Consider the following 22,471-nt stretch of genomic DNA (forward strand, 5'->3'; position numbering starts at 1 on the left):
AATGTTAACGGACTGAACTCTCCAATTAAGCGACATAGACTGTCTAGTTGGATTAAAAAACAAGACCCTTCTATCTGCTGCCTGCAGGAGTCACATCTTGCCCGTAAAAACAAACACATTTTCAATGTTAAAGGCTGGAACAAAATCTACCAAGCAAACGGACCGCATAAACAGGCGGGAGTTGCAATCCTAATATCAGATAAAATAGACTTCAAATTAAAATTCGTGAAAAGAAGGTCACTACATACTAATTAAAGGATCTCTCCTTCAGGAGGATATTACAATTCTAAATATCTATTCACCAAACAATGGAGCACCCAAATTTATCAAAGAAACACTACTTTCCCTCAAATCCCATATAGATCCAAAGACATTAATAGTTGGGAATTTTAACATACCACTCTCCCCACTAGATAGATCAACTCGGCAAAAACTCAACAGAGAAACCACAGATCTAAACAGCTGCATAGATCAACTAGACTTAACAGACATTTACCGAACATTTCACCCAGCAGCATCAGAATACACGTTTTTCTCAGCAGCACATGGAACGTTTTCTAAAATAGACCACATTTTAGGCCACAAAGCAAACTTGTCTAAATTCAGAAACATTGAAGTTATACCTTGCATTTTCTCTGACCACAAGGGAATAAAATTAGAACTCAACACCAAAAGCCACCAAAGAATGTCCAGTATCACATGGAGGCTGAACAACACACTGCTGAATCATGAGTGGGTCATGGAAGAGATTAGAAAGGAAATTCAAATGTTCATGCTATTCAACAAAAATGAACACACAAATTACCAGCTCCTCTGGGACACAGCAAAGGCAGTACTCAGAGGCAAGTTTATAGCTCTGAGCTCCTACATCAACAAATTGGAGAGATCTGAAACTAGCAATTTAATGACGCATCTAAACCTCCTTGAAAAAGAGCAGCAAGATAAACCCCAATCCAGTAGACGGAAAGAAATAATCAAAATTAAATCAGAATTAAATGAATTAGAATCCAAAAAAACTATAGAAAGAATCAACAAAACAAAGAGTTGGTTCTTCGAAAAACTTAACAAAATTGACAGACCCTTAGCAAATCTTATCAGAAAAAGAAGAGAACACATCCAAATTAATAAACTCAGAGATGAGAATGGAAACATCACCACGGAATCAACCAAGATTCAGAACATTATAAGGGAATACTTCTCAAAACTGTATGCTAATAAGTTTGAGAACTTGACAGAAATGGACCTCTTCCTAGCAAATATTGACATGCCAAAACTAAACCAAGATGAGGCAAACTATCTTAACAGGCCCATATCAAGCATTGAAATAGAAACAGCAATAAGAGGCCTCCCAGCTAAGAAAAGTCCAGGACCAGATGGTTTTACAGCGGAATTTTACAAGGCCTTCAAAGCAGAGCTCACACCAATTCTCCTCCAACTCTTCAATGAAATTGAAAGAGAAAGCTCACTACCGAACACATTCTATGAAGCCATCATAACCCTCATCCCAAAACCAGGCAGGGACTCATCAAAGAAAGAGAACTATAGACCCATTTCTTTGATGAACATTGATGCAAACTTCTCAACAAAATTTTGGCCAACCGACTTCAACAATTCATCCAAAAAATCATACACCACGATCAAACAGGATTCATTTCAGGGATGCAAAGCTGGTTCAATATACGCAAATCAATTAATATTATTCATCACATCAACAGGAGCAAGAATAAGAACCACATGGTTATCTCAATAGACGCAGAAAAAGCATTCGACAAGATCCAACACCCCTTTATGATGAAGGTTTTGGAAAAATTAGGAATCCATGGAACATTCCTCAGTACAATAAAGGCTGTATATGACAAACCTACAGCCAGCATTATACTCAATGGTGAAAAACTAAAGCCATTTCCTCTTAACTCAGGAACAAAACAAGGATGCCCACTCTCTCCACTTCTCTTCAATCTAGTGTTAGAATGCCTAGCTACAGCAATAAGACAAGATGCAGACATAAAGGGGATCCAAATAGGGAAAGAAGAAATAAAACTCTCCCTCTTTGCAGATGACATGATCTTGTATTTAAAGAATCCCATAGACTCCACTCCCAAATTACTTAAGCTGATTCAAAACTTTGGCAAAGTAGCAGGTTATAAAATTAACCCCCAAAAATCCATGGCTTTTCTGTATGCCAACAATGAGAAAAGTGTGGCTGAAATTAGGAAAGCAACTCCATTTGAAATAGGCCCACAAAAAATAAAATACCTAGGAATTAACTTAACTAAAGAAGTGAAGGACCTCTATGATGAAAACTTTAAAATCTTGAAAAAGGAAATCAACACAGAACTTAAAAAATGGCAAAACCTCCCATGCTCCTGGATTGGAAAGATTAACATTGTGAAAATGCCAATACTCCCCAAGGCTATCTACAAATTCAACGCAATACCTATCAAAATTCCACCCTCATTCTTCAAGGAAATAGAAGAGGCAATCCAAAAATTCATATGGAACAATAAAAGACCCCGAATAGCAAAAACACTCCTCAACGGAAAGAACACTGCTGGAGGAATATCAATACCAAATTTCAAACTCTACTATAAAGCCATAGTAATCAAAACAGCTTGGTATTGGCATAAGAACAGACCTCAGGACCAATGGAATAGAATTGAAAACCCAGAAATGAACCTACAGACCTATAGCCATCTAATCTTCGATAAGGGAGCTAAAACAATAGAATGGAAGACAGACAGCCTCTTCAGTAAATGGTGCTGGCAAAACTGGTTAACTACATGTAGAAAACTAAAGCTAGATCCTTATATATCACCCTGCACCAGAATCAACTCCAAATGGATCAAAGACCTTGAACTCAAAGCAGACACTCTGAAAACATTACAGGATGGAATAGGAGAAACCCTGGGTCTCCTCGGCTCAGGCCGAAATTTTCTGAATAGAGACCCGGAAACACAACAAATCAAAGAAAGGTTGGACAAATGGGATTGTATAAGGTTGCAGAGCTTCTGCAGGGCAAATGACATAGCTAGCAAGATCAATAGAAAGCCCACGGATTGGGAGAAGACCTTTACTAGCCATACAACGGACAAGGGTCTCATATCTAAAATATACTTGGAACTCAAAAAATTAAACCACCCAACAACAAATCCTCAAAGAAACAACTGCCCAATAAGTAAGTGGGCGAAAGACCTAAAGAGAAGCTTCTCTGAAGAAGAAAGAAGGATGGCCAATAGACACATGAAGAAATGTTCAACATCCCTAGCCATAAAAGAAATGCAAATCAAAACAACATTGAGATATCACCTCACTCCAGTTAGAACAGCAAAAATCAAGAACTCTAACAACAGATGCTGGAGGGGATGTGGACAGAAAGGAACCTTACTTCATTGTTGGTGGGAATGTAAACTTGTTCAAGCACTTTGGAAAGCAGTATGGAGGTTCCTCAAAAGACTCCATATAGAGCTCCCCAATGACCCAGCAATCCCACTTTTGGGCATTTTCCCAAATGACCACAAACAAGGCCACACTAAAGCTACCAGCACAACTATGTTTATTGCAGCATTATTTACCATAGCTAAGATATGGAACCAACCCAGATGCCCCTCAGTAGATGAATGGATCAAGAAGATGTGGTATATATACACAATGGAATTCTATGCCTCCATCAGAAAGAATGACATTGCCCCATTTGTTAGGAAATGGAAAGGCTTGGAAAAAATTATATTAAGTGAAGTAAGCCATTCCCAAAGAAACATAGGTCCCATGGTTTCCCTTATTTGCAATATCTAGTATAGGTATGAGTCAAGCGGAAAAAGTCAGAGAATGTGATGTTAGGAAAACGAACCCTCAAATATGTATTTTAATGTTTTTGTTTCATTCATGCATGTGTTTCTAACGCATTTATAATATTATTTCTTTGTTGCTTTGTATGTCCCTCCCCCACAGTGTAACCCCCGCTTTCACTATATTTGATGTCAGTATAACATGTGGAGGAGACGGGGACAAACAAGCCGTTTAAGGATTCAGGTGGACCTGTTGCAACAATGAGAAGTACAAAATGTCATGTCAAAACCAGCTTTACAATGTCGGTGGGGGGGAGGGAGGGGGGGTATGATTGGGTGGGGGGGAGGGGGGAGGCTGGGAAGGGAGGTGAAGGGTAAACAAAGGAGGAGGCTGCAATGCTTGGTAAGAAATGTATGCATTTTCCTGCCCATGTAATTGTAACCCCTCTGTACAGTATGTTTTCAAATAAAATAAAATAAAATAAAATAAAAAAAAAGAAAAGAAAATACTCTAGTTTAAATATTTTAATAAATTTAAATAGCAGTCTCAGGAATGAACAGGAAATATGATCAGAATTTCAGAACGCCAAAAAACAAAAAAACTCTACCCTGAAATTTATCTATGTGAGTAGGGTCTAAATTATGACTTATAAGTGAAACATGGGAATATACACCATTTTCTCAATTTTTCCAGGTTTGTGAATATTTCCTTTTCCTTCTTTTGCCAGTACTGGGTTTTGAACTCAGTAGCTTACAGTCTTACTTAGCACTTTCCACTCAAGGCTGGTGCTCTACAACTTGAGCCACACCACCACTTCTATTATTTTACTAGTTAATTGGAGTCTCTCAATTGTCTCCCCAGGCTGTCTTTGAATTAGGATCCTTAGATCTCAGACTAATAAATTGCAAGGATTACAATCATTAATTATCAGCATCTAACTAAATATTTTAAACACAAATATGTTCAGTGTTAGGAAACCTAGAAATGTAAATGGATTATAATATCCTTGTATATTTATTTACATACTACAAACATCTATACTCTTCAGCATTAAAAGTTTGAAGAGAAGAGAGAGAAGACAAGGGAAGGGAGGAGAGGAGAGGAAAAGAGAGAAGAGAGGAGAAGAGAGAAGAAAAGAAGAAGAGAGGAGAAGAGAAAAGAAGAGAAGAGAGGAGAGAAGAGAAGAGAAGAGAAGAGGAGAGAAGGGGAGAGGAGAGGAGAGGAGGGGAAGGGACACAAGAGAAGCAAGGGAAGAAGAGAAGGACAAAGATGAGCAGAAGGAAAAAGAGGGCAAGAAGGAGAACATGTTGGTGGTCAGACAGATTGTTTATGGGACAGAAGCTGAAGCAAAAGGAGGAGTGAGTAGAAGAGCAAAGAGGAAGAAGAAGGGTGAGAAAAAGAGTAGGAGGAGGTAGAGGATGAAGAAAGGGAAAATCAAGAAAGGAGAAAGAAATAATAAAAATGTTGGAAATTTGGAGAGTAGCCTATGTGGCAAATGGGTAGCCTATTTATCTTAAACAAAGTGCACATAATTAAATTCTTAGTGAATTAGAAAATACAAGAGAAAATGCAGCTGGATCGCCAGTAAAGATCACTTTTTCAAAACATATAATGCAGAACTTATTAAATGTTCTTTCCTTACCTAAGCTTGGCAAGTTTAAGTTCTTTTTACTCTAGTTTCTTTTTGGCCTGTGTTTTAGGAGAAAAAATTCAAGTTGAAAACTATATTTAACGGTAGACTTTATTGCAATTGTCTTCACTGAAGTTTGTGAGACATTCACATTCCTTCTGCTCTCTTTTTAAAATCATTTTTCCATAATAATTGAAGGTTTTGAACTCTTTGTTTGTGTGTCATTGGATAAATTCAATTAATGCTTCTATTTCAATGATCCTAGTTTATTTTGTTTAATTTCATGTTTTATCTATTTGATATAGAAGTTATCCATTATTTCTGTGATGATTACATTCATCTTTTAATTTAGTATTTCTTTGATTCTAATCATCTCCCTTATAAAAACTGAGCAGCTGTGTGATATAATTTTCTCCTATTTTACTCAGATTTTATTTTTCACACTTTTAACCACACAGACTAGATGTTAAAACTTTAAATCTGCTAAATTATTACCCTCACGATGTGCATTCATTTGTTTTGTTCTTCTTAAGTTTACTAATATTTTCACTAAAATATTTTACAATATTTCTTACATCAAAGAAATTCCATAGATGTTAAAATTTCAACAATGCTCTGACTAATTTAACAAGACTATATTTCATATGGGTCTCATGTTCAGAGATAGGTCCTGGCTATATTTACATTCTTCCTCTCATTTCCTAAGTTATTGCATGTCTCCCATAATCAAAATAAGTATATTGCAGTTGGATTAAGAGTTCAAGTATTATAGGCCAAGATACTTGGCTCAGAGATAGCAAAAACATCTATTTCTTTATTTTTCTAGAAACGAACATGAGATTAAGAAGAGGAAATTGTTCCATTGGTAATTACAGGTGTAATTTCAGCCAGCGATGGGAATAATCTTGCTTACTGGACAATGGGACATGATACTATTGAAGCTATTTTGTAAAAAAGATAAATATTGATTTATTACTTCTAAGTCTGTAATGCTATATAGATGCCTCCTTTTATGCCTTATAGTATGTGTGTGTGTGTGTGTGTGTGTGTGTGTGTGTGTGTGTAGTTCTCTGCAGTAAATTGACTTGTTAGTTACAATGTCTCACAATCTAGTATAGATATATAGGTATTTTTGAAAGTATTAATATCTAATGTATTTGTGGCATCTGTGGGTATTGTGAATTTTATAAAACTAATATTATTTAAAATGACAATGGAAAGACATAGCTCAAGTCAGATTTGTTTTAAATTACCTGATCTAAATTCATGAGAATTAATTACTATAGACTATACGAGAATTACTATAGACTGTATTACTATCTGAGAAATTAAGAGAAGGCTTTACTGTGTTCTACCAAGCGAAGAAATCTGGATTGGTCCTGAAATGAGTTTTGGATTTATATTGACTAATTAGAAAATGATATTCACTGTGAGTATTTGAAAATGGAAGACTTACTATGGATGTGACTAAAGATTTCAGCATCAGTTGATATTATATTTTACAATTGAAGGATTCTGGAAAGATCAGTCTTCATTTGTGAGAACTTTGAATATCAGTCTGGAAGTGTAATTTATCCTGTAGGGAATAGGAAACAGCTAAATATTTGGGCAAGAACATGACATGATAGAAAGTTCATTTCAGGAATATTGAGCTATGAGATTATGAAAAATGAATTGCAAGATGGAAAAAGATTGCTCTTGAAGGATTAAGAACCTATCACAGAAGAGAATTCAGCTTGAAGAGAAGTAACAAAAGCCCATCTTAAAAGGATGAATTAACATTTTGGCATGCAGAGATAAGATATGAAAGTAGAACGCAGAAAATTAGTAACATGCAAATATTAAAAATCTACTCTAATGAGTAAGTCAGATATCATAATTAATTTTCCTTGGAATAAAAGGAATTATAAGCCTTCTGATGCTGTCAATAAATAGAATCTTATTATTTCATCAATGATTATATAATGTCTCTTCAAAATAGTATTCTATAAATTAATAAAAATCTATAAATTAATAATATATCTATAAATTAATGCCTTGTGAAGCAAGGTGCTATTCTCTCACACCTGTAATATTAGGTACTCAGGAGGCTGCAATCTGAGGATAGCAGTTCAAAGCTAGCTCAGATGGGAAATGTCACAAGACTATCCTTAGTTAACAAGTGCAAGTGTGGCTAAGAGATAGATACCAGCCTTGAGCAAAGAAGCTAAGGGGCCGTGTGAGTGCCAGTACCAGAGAATGAATATATATGCACATTTGTTTGCATATTTATATATCTATACATAATATATTCACATATATATCCATATCTCCTCGTTTACAGAACACTATAATATTGCATAGAATATAGAATAGAATATATTATAGATGATTAATAAAAACTTATGTAAAAGTTCATATGTATGTATAACTCCTATGCATAAAAATATATAATATATGATATATGATATATATAGAATTGAAAATTTAACATAATATATTATAAAATAATTATAGCATAATATATTGTAATATAACTTTTATATAATATATAAATATAGAATATAGAATGAGCTATATATAAATTTTGAATAAGTAATGCTAATTATATAATCTACACTAACATTATGTACAGAAGGCTTATTCTATATTTCTATATTATATTGTAATATGCATATGATTAACAAAAACTTACATAAATCTATTCTATTATTCAAATCCTATGTCTAATTTTTTTATCTTCCAAGAGATCCCTATTTCATCTATATTTTGATTTCCATAAGTCATTTTTTGAATAATATGTGATTTCAAGAGAGTATACATCATGGTCTTCCTACACTTTAATGAGAAAAGTTATGTTTTGAAAATATATTATTTCAATTAAATGAAAACAATTCTTTTTAGCAAGACCTTGAATTTTAAGATAAAATATTATGGACAAATTTAATTCAAATAAGTGGAAAGAAAGACTTTCTATAATGTTTGTTTGTCTTATGAGCTCTCCTTGGGATTTTCAGAAAATAAGTTAACTAGCTTTGTTTATCATATGGTCAACAAAATAAATTTCAATAAATATGAGCTGCTTCTTACTCTCATGACATTTTATTTCCATGTACTATACTGATATGACAAGTACATTTTCTACTCTAAAACTTATCATGCACTTGACATCCATAATAAGTATGATTCCTGGAGATTTTATCTAAGATTCTCCAATTGTATCATAATAGGCCTCTGATAATACTAGAATTCCGGAATGTATGAATAAAGTCACCCAGATGTATAGTAAAAGCACTAGCAATCAAATTTAGATATAATTTAGGAATATTCCCCTTCTGCTCGTATCTCTTTCATTTATTGAGTCCTGTGATTATTAAGACATGGTCCATTTTTGTTGTTTTTGTGTTTGATTTCTGTTTCAGATGTATATCACATTGTCTATTTGTATGCAAGCTTTCTTGACTCACCCTACTATGCTAAAATCTACCATATTCAGCATACATGCTACACCCATAAATGAACTTTCAGAATATCTCAAAGGTCATAATTACAAAAGGTTATTATTGTTGTTGAGGATAGTGAATATGTGAAGTGCAGGCATTGTTTCCTTCCTTTTCGAAATTTACTTTGAGATGGTGAGATAATAATTTTGAATGAAGTTACATAGATATATAATGTAATCTTCAAGTAGGGTCTTTGAGGAATTGTTGCTGTGTTGGTGTTGGTTTCTTTTTCCTTCTGTTGCTTTTCATTTTAGGAAAAGTTAAAGCCAAAAATTTTTGATAAGGATCAAAATGGTCAGTGTTTATATTCTGGGAGAAATTAGCTCCAAGTCTTTTGACAGGATCTATAATAAAATTAGCATAGGCAAATTTTCTGAGAGCCACGGACTTCACTAGAGATGAGGAAATCTCTCAAAAAATCTGTGGAAAAAAATTCTTAACTGAATTATGTGTCTTTTCATGGAAGAACTCCAAGATTATAAACATGGTCCTGGGCATGCAAAACCTTTCTCCATGAAGTCAGTACAGATTGTAGGTAAGCAGGTTATCACCACTGTTCTCCAAGAAACGTAATCATCCTAATAAAGACTGCTAGCTAACTTTCCTTCATTATTAATAAAATATCAGATACTTTACAACAGCAGGTTCCAGATGGTCTACACACTCAGTTGTAGCACATGGAGCTACACCTGTTATGTTAGTCACCCCTGATATTATTTCCTAAAGAAAATTTCCTTGAAATTCAGACAATATGGCTTTTTTTTACATTGCTAACTGTTCATCTGCTTTTATTTTAATACTAGTTATTGAAAATAAGGGAAACCATGGGACCTATGTTTCTTTGTGCCTGGCTTGCTTCACTTCATATAATTTTTTCCAAGTCTTTCCATTTCCAAAGAAAAGGGGCAATGTCATTATTTCTGATGGAGGCATAGAATTCATATATTTATATATGCTATATAAGTGTGTATATATAGATATATATGGCACATTTCTTGATCCATTCATCTACTGAGGGGCATCTGGGTTGGTTCCATGTCTTAGCTATTATAAATAATGTTGCAGTACTTACACATTCATGCATACTGATGGAAAGGCTTTGTCTCTATAAATGTCAAACATTATTTAGAGATCTGTTACTGACATTCTGCTCATGGATTGATATAAATGCTGCCCTTTTGCTTTTTGAGAGTTAACATTTCCAAAGGAAGTTGATAAGACTGTTTGTCCCAAAACAGAAAGAATTAATATTAACTTAATTTGGAGATAACAACATATAAACCTATTTCACTAATGTTTATGTATCCAAAATTCAGTATTTTTACTAGGCAATCTTAAAATACAGATTAAGTTCCAATTTTTAAATATTCATTTAAAATGTCTTTATCAGGCTGGCCACTGCTAGTAGCTCACCTCTATAAGCCTAGCTACTCAGGAGCCTGAGATCTGAGGATCACTGGTCAAAGCCAATGTGGGCAGCAAAGTTCAGAAGATGCTTTTATTTTTTTTTCATTTTCCTTAGCACCATTTGTTTAAATTTTATTTTATTGTAAAGATGCTTTACAGAGGGGTAACAGTTACATGAGTAAGGCAATGAGTACATTTCTTGTCAAGCATTGTTCTCCCACTAGCCCTTCCATCCCTGACCTCCCCGGCTCCCCTCATCCTGAAGTTGTAAAGTTCAATTACATCTAACCAATTAATGAATTAACCAGCAAAAACCTAGAATTGGAGTTCAGTCTCAAGTCACAGAGAGTATGAGATTTGAATAAAAACTCAGGCCTTGAGTTCAAACCATTGCTACCAGAATATATATATATATATATATATATATATATATATATATAAATTTTATTTTTAAGCTTTTATAAGATTGTTTTGGAAAAGGGTATGATGTTTAAAGCCATAAAACTTGAACCAGTGAGGGAAAGTTAGATTTTTTATTGTGAAAATACTGCACAGAGGGGTTACAATTGCATAAGCAAGTTAATGAGTACATTTCTTATCAAGTATTGTTGCTCCTCCTTTCTTTCCTCTACCCATCCCTTCCCGTTTACCCACTTTAAAGTTGTAAAGTTTACTTTTCGACATAACAACTTGTACATCTCATTGTTGCAATGGGTCCACCTGTATCCCTATTTAAACGGGTTTTTTTTGCCCTTCCCTTCCACAAATTTTACCAAAATCAAATACAATGAAAGCAGGGGTTATACAATGAGGGAGAGACATACAAAGCAACAAAGAAATATCTTTTAAATATGTTAGAAACAATACCAAGCAAGAAAAAACATTTGAATCCTTATCTTGGGTTCATTTCGCTTAACATCAACTTATCTGACGTTTCTGCTTGTCTCAGATATATACTAGTTATTGAAAATAAGGGAAACCATGGGACCTATGTTTCTTTGGGCCTGGCTTACTTCACTTAATTATAATTTTTCCCACGTCTTTCCATTTCCTAACAAATAGGACAATGTCATTCTTTCTGATGGAGGCATAGAATTCCATTGTGTATATATACCACATTTTCTTGATCCATTCACCTACTGAGGGGCATCTGGGTTGGTTCCATATCTTAGTTATGGTAAATAATGCTGCAAATAAACATAGTTGTGCTGGTAGCTTTAGTATGGTCTTGTTTGTGATCATTAGGGTAAATTTCCCAAAGTGCCGATTACTGGGTCATAGGGGAGCTCTATGTAGAGTCTTAGATTTAAGAGTTATTCAGGTTATGATAAATCTTAATGCTTTTTCTGAGTACATTGGAGTTGCTTTTTAGTTGTAAGGATTTGAACTTGGAGTGCCCTCCAACTTTAAGCCATGTATCATCTCTCTCCTTTATATTTCTTTTAGTTTAGTTATTTTTTTTCTTATACAGTTTTGTGATTTTCCTAAGGCTAGCCTGGTCATTATTCTCTTGATTTTGTTTTCTTCGTATGCAATTGGGATGAAATAATATATGATATATACTATTATGATATACATGATTATACATGATATATATGATTATGATATATATCATGTATATTATAATATATGATATATGCATGACATATTATGATATACATGATATATATTATATTATTATATATTATAAATATCACCACATCCTAACACTCTGCTTGAAATTAATTCTTATTAAAATTTTGGTCCAGGTTTAATTTTTCCTTTAAATATCTAAAGGTTTATCCTGCAAAGGACTCTCTAAACAAGATTCTCCTTCTTGAAGAGAAATCCTGCTATTGAGAGTTACCCTGGAAAAATAATTTTATATCTATCAATGATCTCCTCTATTCAAATAAGTGTAGACTTTCTAGCATGATTTAGCTTATTCTGCCTGACTTTTTCTATCCTTTTTCCAAATGTATGGTCTCTACCATACCAACCCTCTTTTCCTTTCAGTGCACTCATTTTCCTCCATTCCTGAAACATGCAAAACCAGCTCCCCAATTAAGCTGTTGTTCTTTGTGGCCTCCTCCTGTGTTCTTCCCAAAGAATTCTAATCAGCCACATGTATTTTGAACTTAAATCAGCTAAAGTGAACTAAAATTTCATCTATCAGTTAAATATTCATATTGTTAATGTCAGATGTCATGTGGGAATAAAGGCTCTCACACTGGATAGCACAAAGAGTAAATATTTTCATCACTATTAAAAGCATCACAGTTTAAAGAGTATCTAGAATGTTCTATCAAAGATGTCATGCTGAATTGTTGGTAATATCTTCACAGAGCTGTGTAGTTTCTGTGACTACCACTGATATTTCTTTCAAGTCTCTATCATTCAGTTTTATTATTTTCCCTGTTAGCCATTTACAACTAATCTGAGTAACAATTTTTATTGTTTTATCATGGTTAAATCCACACACATATGTATATGTGTATATGTACATATTTGTTTTGGTAAGTATGTATGTGTATTTGAACATAAGAATTATATTCTAAATATATACTAGAAAACTCCATGTACACATCATGTGTATTGTTTATCAATGAATAAAAGAATGAAAAATAATTAAAATTAACTCAAAATCAGTTAGATATTCCAAAATCAAAGACATTGATACTTTATTTTCAGACAAAAATGATTATTTTCAAATAATATACTAAACTATATATCTGGCACCACACTAAACTAAAACAACTTAAGAAATCTTTGAATTAACCTGTGCGCTGGGGATCAGTAGTTCACACTTATAATCCTAGCTAGTCAGGAGGCTAAAACCTTGATGATTATGGTTTCAAGACACTATAGACAGGAAAAATATCATTAGAATGCAATTCCAAAATGATCAATTAAAAGCTGATCTGGAAGATTCAGCCAAATCTGTAAGTTGAACAAGTGAGTCACAACAATTTCCAACCCCAGTCTGCATATCAATTTACCAATCAAACCATCAATTAAAAAATGCAACTGAAAATGAAATCTCATAGAAACATTCCTATGTGTATATTATCCACAAGTCACCATTGTTATATTTACTTGAAGTTTAATTCATACATTTAATTATGGTATCATTGTTAACAGAAGTGATTTGCCGTAGTATCAATGAAGTGAATAAAGAATAGGCATGATTACAATGCTCTTTCCCTCTTCTTTATTTTATTAATATGTTCTTTTATATACTACTATTAATTATCTTTCTTAATTATTAAATAAGAAGTATTTCAGTAGTTTTTTTTTAATTTTCACATCTATAAACCTTAACACTTGCTTATGCAGTCCTAATACCCTTAGCTCATCTACAAAATCATGAAATTAAAACAAAGATTCTTTGAAGATGACCCTTATTCAGGCTTTGTTATATAATAAGGATACTGTACTAAGAATGTTTATATACACCTATTTGCATTTCTTCCTACATTCATCACAGAATTATATTTTTTGTCACTTAAGGCCAAATTTAAATAGTACCTGAGAGTAAATTAACAAATAAAATTTGTATTTTCATTGTTATTCTTCATTTATTTACTCCTTTTCTAAAACTAGAGATTGAACAAACGTTGGCCTATTTTATACTAGGCATATGCTCCATCACTTGTATCAACACTCATATTCTGGAATGAATATTTTCTTATATCATCACATTGAAAAAATTATATTTTTCCCAAGTTCTTTTTTTTTTTTGGGTCCAGTCGTGGGGCCTGAACTCTGGGCCTGGGCGCTGTCCCTCAGCTCTTCAGCTCAAAGCTAGCGCTCTACCACTTGAGCCAGAGCACTACTTCTGGCTTTTATTCTTTTTGCTTATGTGGTGCTGAGGAATCGAACCCAGGGCCTAATGCATGCAAGGCAAGCACTCTACCACTGAGGCACCTTCCCAGCCTGAAAAAAATTATTGTAATTCATTTTCATAATACAATCATTAGTAAACATATGCTATCCTATTTTAAGTTATTAAATGGTAATGAATATTCCAAACTATCTGATTATATTCTGGTATTTGTACATATATCCATAGTTGCTAGTGCTGTATCGAATACCAATACTAAAGTTTTATAATACATAGAAGGTGTTCATACAATTGTAAGTCACAAAATGACCAAAAATGCAAATAGATAGATAGATAGATAGATAGATAAATGTTAGTACATGATGTAACAAATAAACATTTGAGTTCTGCTGTATGAGAAGTCCTTGTACTTGAAATAATATTCTTTCATTGAAAATGCCTTCAAAGTAATATTTCTTATGAAAAATTGGCAATGACTATTTGTTTTTCTTAATTAAAGAAACTATTAGTGCAATCAAGTGCATCTAATTATCTGCAATAGAAAAGTAGTGCATAACTGCTTTCCACAAGCTCCTTGATTCATATCAGGTGCCATTAAGTAAATATTTAGAACACAATATTTGGGTGTGTATTAATGACCAAACACCTCACCTTGCTGATCTATTGCATGAGAACTCTATTACACAACTACAGTTTGCATGTAAACTGTGGTTTAGAACTCTTAAATATTTCATTACAAAATTTATTAAACTGCTATTTTCATTACTACTTAAAATATATTGCATAGAGAGAGAGAGAGAGAGAGAGAGAGAGACAGCACACCATTGTTGTTGCTTGAACTTGGGGTCTTGGTGCTGTCTCTTAGCATTTTCACTTAAGGCTGGAGAACTATCACTTGAGGCATCACTCTACTTTTGACTTTTTTGCCTGAACTGGCTTTAAATGGCAATCCTCATAATTCAGCCTCCTGAGTCTCTAGGATTGGAAGCATGAGGCACCAATGCTCTGAAATGGTCATTGTTTGGTAGTCAAGAAGTTTAAGTTATTACTGTAATAGACATAAACTTTGTTGTAAAATTTATAATAAAAATTAAGCCACCAACCAGGCACTGGTGGCTCACGCCTTTAATTCTAGATACTCAAGAGCTTGAGATCTGAGCATCTCTGTTCAAACCCAGCCTGGGCAGGAAAGTCCATGAGACGTTTATCTTCCATTAACCATCAGAAAACCAGAAGTGGTAACTGTGGCTCCCCATTAGAAAACCAGAAGTGGTAACTGTGGCTCCAGTGGTAGAGCACTAGCCTTCAGCAAAGATTTAATGGGCAGTGTCCAGATCCTGATTTCAAATCCAATGACTGACAAAAAAAATTAAGGCACAATTTATTTTAAAAGTATATCTTTTATATTTATATTTATATATTTGATATTTATATATCGGGTATTTAATATTCCTATGTACTTTGATCACCTTAAACAGTAAAATATCATAAGAGAAAAAAATTCAGAAACTATTCATATTTTTATTATAACATTTGTTCTTTGTTGTATTTGTTGAAAAACAAAGTTGATATCCACCTGGTATTCAATGTAGACAAATGTACAATTTTTGTGACTTATTTTTTAATATTATTTTTTGTGTATGAGTGATGAGTGGTGGTCCTGAAGCTTGAACTCAGGATCTAAGACTTTTACTCAATGCTAGAGCTCTACCACTTGAAATACAGCACAACTTCCAGCTTTTTTTGTTAATTAAGTGAAAATATGAGTCTCACATACTTTCTTCCTTGGTGTGTCTCCAAACTGTATCCTCTGATCTCAGCCTCCAGACTAGCTAGGGATCATAGGCGTGAGCCACTAGTGCCCAGAATTATGTTTGTGATTTCTTTTGCTCTGATGATGCACTTTTCTCCTAGCAGAACTACTTTTTTCTATTTCCAAAGTCAAACATTTGCTCGCCACACCAATGCATTTTCTGTTTTCTGTTCCCATCGCACATGTTTTTCTAGGGTTTTAACACAGATAATCCACTGCTGACAACTGTCCCCATCGCTGCCTGATGGAGATTGATAAGGGAGAAACTGGGGCAAGACCAAACCCAAGCTCATTCATCTCCCTTCTCGCAAGAGAGAGTCAACTTCTCATTCAAGTTTTGATAAATGCGATTTTAATTACTGGATTGTTACACTTTGCCCGCAACAGAATTAAATATATGCTATCATTTCTTATTTTGATTTAAAAACGATAAGGGTTTTTATGGTGGCTCATGTGTGCAATCCTAGCTACTCAGGATTCTGAGATCTGAGGATGTGGTTCAAAACCACAGTAGGAAAGTCCGTGAGACTCTTTTCTCCAATTAACCACTAGAAAACCAGAAGTGATGCTGTGGCTAAAGTGGTACAGTGCTAGCCTTGAGCTGAAGAGCTCAGGGACACTGCCCAGGTCCAGAGCTCAAGCTCCATAGCAGGCCAAAACAAAAACAAAAAATAAAGTTATGAAATAATTATGAACTAGGCCCTGAGAGGAGACTGGAGCTGGGACTGCTTCCTTACAGGTTTTGTTTTTGTTTTAGGGATTATAGAAAAAAAAAAACAAAAACCTTGGCTCCAACCAGCCCAGTTCTTGGAATGAAAAGAATGCCTCTAGGTCCCCCTCTCCTTAACGACTTGACCCACCTTCATTGTTCTGTTAAGGACTGACCAACTAAACAGGTAGCTGGTAATCCAGCTCATGCTGGCCTGCTGGCAACATCCTGTGTTTACTATAAACTCCGCCTTTTCACATGTATATGTTAAACTCCACTAAACTCCTTTGTGTATGTTTACCTGAAGCCCCCTTTACCATTGAATTTGTGAGTCAATTAAACCCAAAATGATAGGCTGGTTTAAACAGCCATTATGTGACAAAGTGTAACCTCACTGGCCACCTGTGTGTGGTCAGTTATGACTGTGCAATCTTTTGGATGTGTGACTATCTCATTGGTCACCTACGTGACCAGGCTGCTGATTTTTGCCTTTAAAAACCTAAGCATGTGGGCCACTCGGGGTCGCAGTATCAGCTCCTGAGCCTGTGCTGCGGCCCTGGCCGGTCAGTGTAGGAACCTTCTCAATAAAGTTGCTTCTTTAATAACAACTTTGTTGCGGTGGGCTCTGTCACTCCGGACGACTAGGTGGGCTTGCCTGCCTGAGTAGGGGTCTTCCTACTACAATTAAAAGTACTATGAATTATAGATGATTTATAATATGTTTTAAAATATTACAAAATGGTTAAAGAAATTTCAATTACAGTGCATAAATCTTCTATTTTCATTGTATCAAACATAGAGTAAACTGTAGTTACCGATTAGTTGGAAAAACCAGTGAAAGAGCAAATTTTAAAATGAAAAAAAATATTCTAATCTAATTTCTTGAAAACGAAAATATTCACTAGCATCAGTATCTCCTTAATGATTTTAGATATTAGATCTTAGTGACCTGATGTGGTTCAAGGGGTAGAATGCCAGCCATGAGCAAAGAGGGTCTTCAAGAGTTCAAGGGACTGAGTTTAAGACACAATACCATAACAAAAACATGCAAATAACCCATATCCATTCCTGTTCAAACTATTTTCAAGGGAAGAAAATGCCCTAGTGTTTGCTAAAAGGAAAAGATCCAACACATGGTAATGTTCATTCATGTAAAATATAACGTTATCATTATACCTAAATGAAATGCTAGTATACTAAATACAAGGAAGAATAACATTACTTTCATGCATATGTGTAATGGTATGTTTATAAATTATGTTTTAAATGTTTTTATATTATACGAATTATATGTTTATAATTTATGCTGTGAATGCTTATAATTGTCTATAATTCATAAACAACATATTCAATATATTCATTATATACAATATGTAATTAAATTATTTATAATATGTCATGTTGTCTTCTTCATATAAATTATAGAGTGTCTTGGTAGTCTTAGGAATAACAATTGGGTTTGAGAATCATCAAAGTGAAAATTGTCTTTGGGGTGGGAAACAATTGCATAGAATTTGTAAAGCTTTGAGTTCAACCATTCTCCCACCCAAATTAAATATTTGAACTTTAAAATGCTAAGAGTTCTACAGACAGCAGTACTTCATGAGACAATATAAGGCTATGGAACTTATACGATACATAAAACACATTTAAAATCTAGTGAGAATGATAACAACTTATGAGGGTATTTATTTTTCACAAGTAGTAGTAGCCAGGATCAATTGTTGAACACTTGAAAAATAAGACTTATTTAGGTAGCGAAAGAAGCACCTATGAGGAAATACAGGGAAATTTCATGACATAGGCACACATAAGGTTTGAACAAGAAGTGGCCTAGCGAACATTATGCTCCATGTATACCCAGCAAACACGTAATTCCTCTGACCCTGGAGATATCAGAACTGACAGGATGGGTACTGACTCTGGAGAACAGTGACATGTAGGATTGTCACACTGTCACAGCCTTACATACCAGGTACACCTGACCCTGAGTTTTTGTTGTTTTATTTTTTTTGGCACAGCTCCCTTTCTGCCTATTTTTTTCTGTGGCCAAATAGAAATAGTCTCTGGTACATTCCTTCCTCACCTGGTGACCCTCAGATTTCAGCCTTCTAGGTAGCTAAGGATACAGGCATTAGTCATTGGAATTGTAGTACATCTTCAGTATATTTTAATATAATAATATTAAATGATAATTTTATATTATATGATATCATATATGATATTATAATATATAATATATTTTGTATTATATATTGTATATGCACTATATAATATATTTTTATTTATAATATATTATACATAAATGTATTCGAATATATTACATATGCTATATTAATATATGTTGACATATGTTAGTATATTTAAATAACTTTTTTATTGTAAAAATACTGTACAGAGGGATTACAGTTACATGAACAAGCATTGTTGCCTCTTCCTTTGTGTGTCCCATACCATCCCTTCCCTCCCACTTCCATAACTATATTCTCCCATTGCTACCCCTAAATTGTAAAGTTCATTTTTCTTTTTCTTTAACTTTTTTACTGTGAAAATATTGTACAGTGGAGTTACAGTTACATGAGCAAGACAATGAGTACATTTCTTATCAAGCATTGTTGCCTCCTCCTTTGTTTTTCCCCTACCATCCCTTCCCTTCCATCTCCACAACTACGCTCCTCCCTACCAAGCCAATCCCAACCCCTAAATTGTAGAGTTCATTTTTCTACATAGAGTCTTGTACATCTCATTGCTACAATGGGTCAAACTGTATCCCTATTTAAACATTTTGTTTTTTCTCTTCCTCTCCCCAAATTATATCGACATCAAATATAGTGAAAACAGGGGTTATATCATAGGGGAGGAACATACAACGCAACAAAAAAATCCCATAGTACATTATGAATATGTTAGAAACAATAGCAAGAAAGAAAAAAACACTTGAGCCCCTAAGTGGGGTTAAACTTTGATTAATTTCATTTTATCTGGTCATATGTACATACCTTTTGACCTTTTCTACTTGTCCCAGATGTATACTAGCTATTGCCAATAAGGGAAAACATGGGACCTATGTTTCTTTGGGTCTGGCTTAATTCATTAAATATAATTTGTCCAAGTCTTTCCATTTCCTAACAAATGGGAGCAATGTCATTCTTTCTGATGGAGGCATAGAATTCCATTGTGTGTGTGTAAATATACATATATATATATATATGTATATATGTATTTACATATATCACATTTTCTTGTTCCATTCATCTACTGAGGTGTATCTGGGTTGGTTCCATATCTTAGGTATGGTAAATAATGCTGCAATAAACATAGTTGTGCTGGTAGCTTTAGTATGTTCTTGTCTGTGATCATTCGAGTAAATGCCCAAAAGTGGGATTGCTGGGTCATAGGGGGGCTCTATGTGGAGTCTTTTGAGGAACCTTCATACTACTTTCCAAACTGGTTGAACAAGTTTATACTCCCACCAAAAATGCAGTAGGGTTCTCTTCTATCCACATCCCCTCCAACATCTGTTGTTATTAGAGTTCTTTATTCTAGCCATTGTAACTGGGGTGAGGTGGAATCTCTATGTTGTTTTGATTTGCATTTCTTTTATGGCTAGAAAGGTTGAACATTTCTTCATGTGTCTATTAGACATTCTTATTTCCTCTTCAGAGAAGTTTCTCTGTAAGTCTTTAGCCCACTTATTTATTCGGCAGTTGTTTCTTTGAGGATTTCTTGTTGGGTGATTTAATTTTCTGATTTCTAGGTATATTTTAGATATGAGATTCTTGTCCATTGTATGGGTAGTGAAAATATTCTCCCAATCCATGGGCTTTCTATTGATGTTGCTAAGTATGTCTTTCGGATGCAGAAGCTCTGCACCTTCATGCAATCCCATTTGTCCAACCTTTCTTTGCTTTGTTGTGTTTCTGGATCTCTATTAAGAAAATTTTGTCCTGTGCCAAGGAGATCTAGGGATTCTGCTATCCTGTAATATTTTCAGGGTGTCTGCTTTGACTCGAAGGTCTTTGATCCATTTTGAGTTGATTCTGGTGCAAGGTGATTTATAGGGATCTAGCTTTATTTTTCTACAAGTGTTAAACCAATTTTGCCTGCACCATTTAATGAAGAGGCTGTCTTCTTCCATTCTAATTTTTTAGGTACCTTATCGAAGATTAGATCGCTATAGGTCTGTGGGTTCATTTCTGGGTTTCAAATTATATTCCATTGGTCTGAAGTCAGTTCTTGTGCCAGTACCAAGCTGTTTTGATTACTATGGCTTTGTAGTAGAGTTTGAAATTTGGTATTGCTATTCCCCCAGCACTGTTGTTTCTGTTAAGGATCATTTTTGCTATTCAGATCTTTTATTGTTCCATATGAATTTTTGGATTGCCTCTTCTATTTCTTTGAAGAATTAGTTAGAATATTGATAGGTATCACTTTGAATTTGTAGATAGCCTTGGGAAGTATTGCCATTTTCATGATGTTGATCCTTCCAATCCAGGAGCATGGGAGGCTTTTCCAATTTCTAAATTCTACTTTGATTTCCTTTTTCAAGTTTTTAGTTTGTATGTCCCTCCCCCACAGTATAACCCCTGCTTTCACTATATTTGATGTCAGTATAACTTGTGGAGGAGATGGGGAAAAACCAGTTGTTTAAGGATACAGGTGGACCTGTTGCAACAATGAGAAGTACAAGTTGTCAGGTCCAAAACAAGCTTTACAATGTTAGTGCAGGGGGGGAGGGGGGGGAAGGGGGGGGAAGGGGGGGAAGGAGAAGGATTGGGATTAGCGGGGGAGGGGGGAGGCTGGGAAGGGATGTGAAGGGTAAACAAAGGAGGAGGCTGCAATGCTTGGTAAGAAATGTACGCATTATCCTGCCCATGTAACTGTAACTCCTCTGTACAGTATGTTCACAAATAAAATTAAATTAAATTAAAAAAAAAAAAAAACAAAGAGTTGCTTTCCTGATTTCAGGCACGCTTTTTCATTGTTGGCATACAGAAAAGCCATTGATTTTTGATGGTTAATTTTATACCCTGCTACTTTGCCAAAGTTTTGAATCTGCTTGAGTAATCTGGGACTGGAGTGCGTGGGATTCTTTTTTTTTTTTTTGGGGGGGGGGGTCCGGTCGTGGGGCCTGAACTCTGGGCCTGGGTGCTGTCCCTCAGCTCTTCAGCTCAAGGCTAGCGCTCTACCACTTGAGCCACCTTCCCAGCCCCTCCGTGGGATTCTTTAAATAGAAAATCATGTCATCTGCGAAGAGGGAGAGTTTTACTTCATCTTTCCCTCTTTGGATCCTCTTTATGTTTGCATCTTATTTCTGTAGCTAGGCATTCTAATACTAAATTGAAGAGAAGTGTAGAGAGTGGACTTCCTTGTCTTGTTCCAGAGTTTAGAGGAAATGGCTTTAGTTTTTCACCATTATGTATGATGCTGGCTGTAGGTTTGTTATTTACAGCCTTTGGTGTATTGAGGATTGTTCCATAGATTCCTAATTTTCCAGAGCCTTCATCATAAAAGAGTGTTGGATCTTGTCAAATGCTTTTTCTGCATCTATTTAGATAACCCACGTGGTTCTTATCCTTGCTCTTGATGTGATGAATTATATTAATTGATTTATGTATATTGAACCAGCTTTGCATTCTTGAAATGAATCCTGTTTGATCCTGGTGGTGTATTTATTTTTGAAGTTGATTGGTCAAAATTTTGTTGCAACCATGTTCATCAAAGAAATGGGTCTATAGTTCTCTTTCTTTGATGAGTCCATGCCTGGTTTAGGGATGAGGGTTATGATGTCTTTATAGAAAGTGTTTGGTAGTAAACATTC

Source organism: Dipodomys spectabilis, unplaced genomic scaffold (genome assembly GCF_019054845.1).
Source record: "Dipodomys spectabilis isolate Male_0828 unplaced genomic scaffold, ASM1905484v1 ptg000312l, whole genome shotgun sequence".
NCBI classification, from domain to species: domain Eukaryota; kingdom Metazoa; phylum Chordata; class Mammalia; order Rodentia; family Heteromyidae; genus Dipodomys; species Dipodomys spectabilis.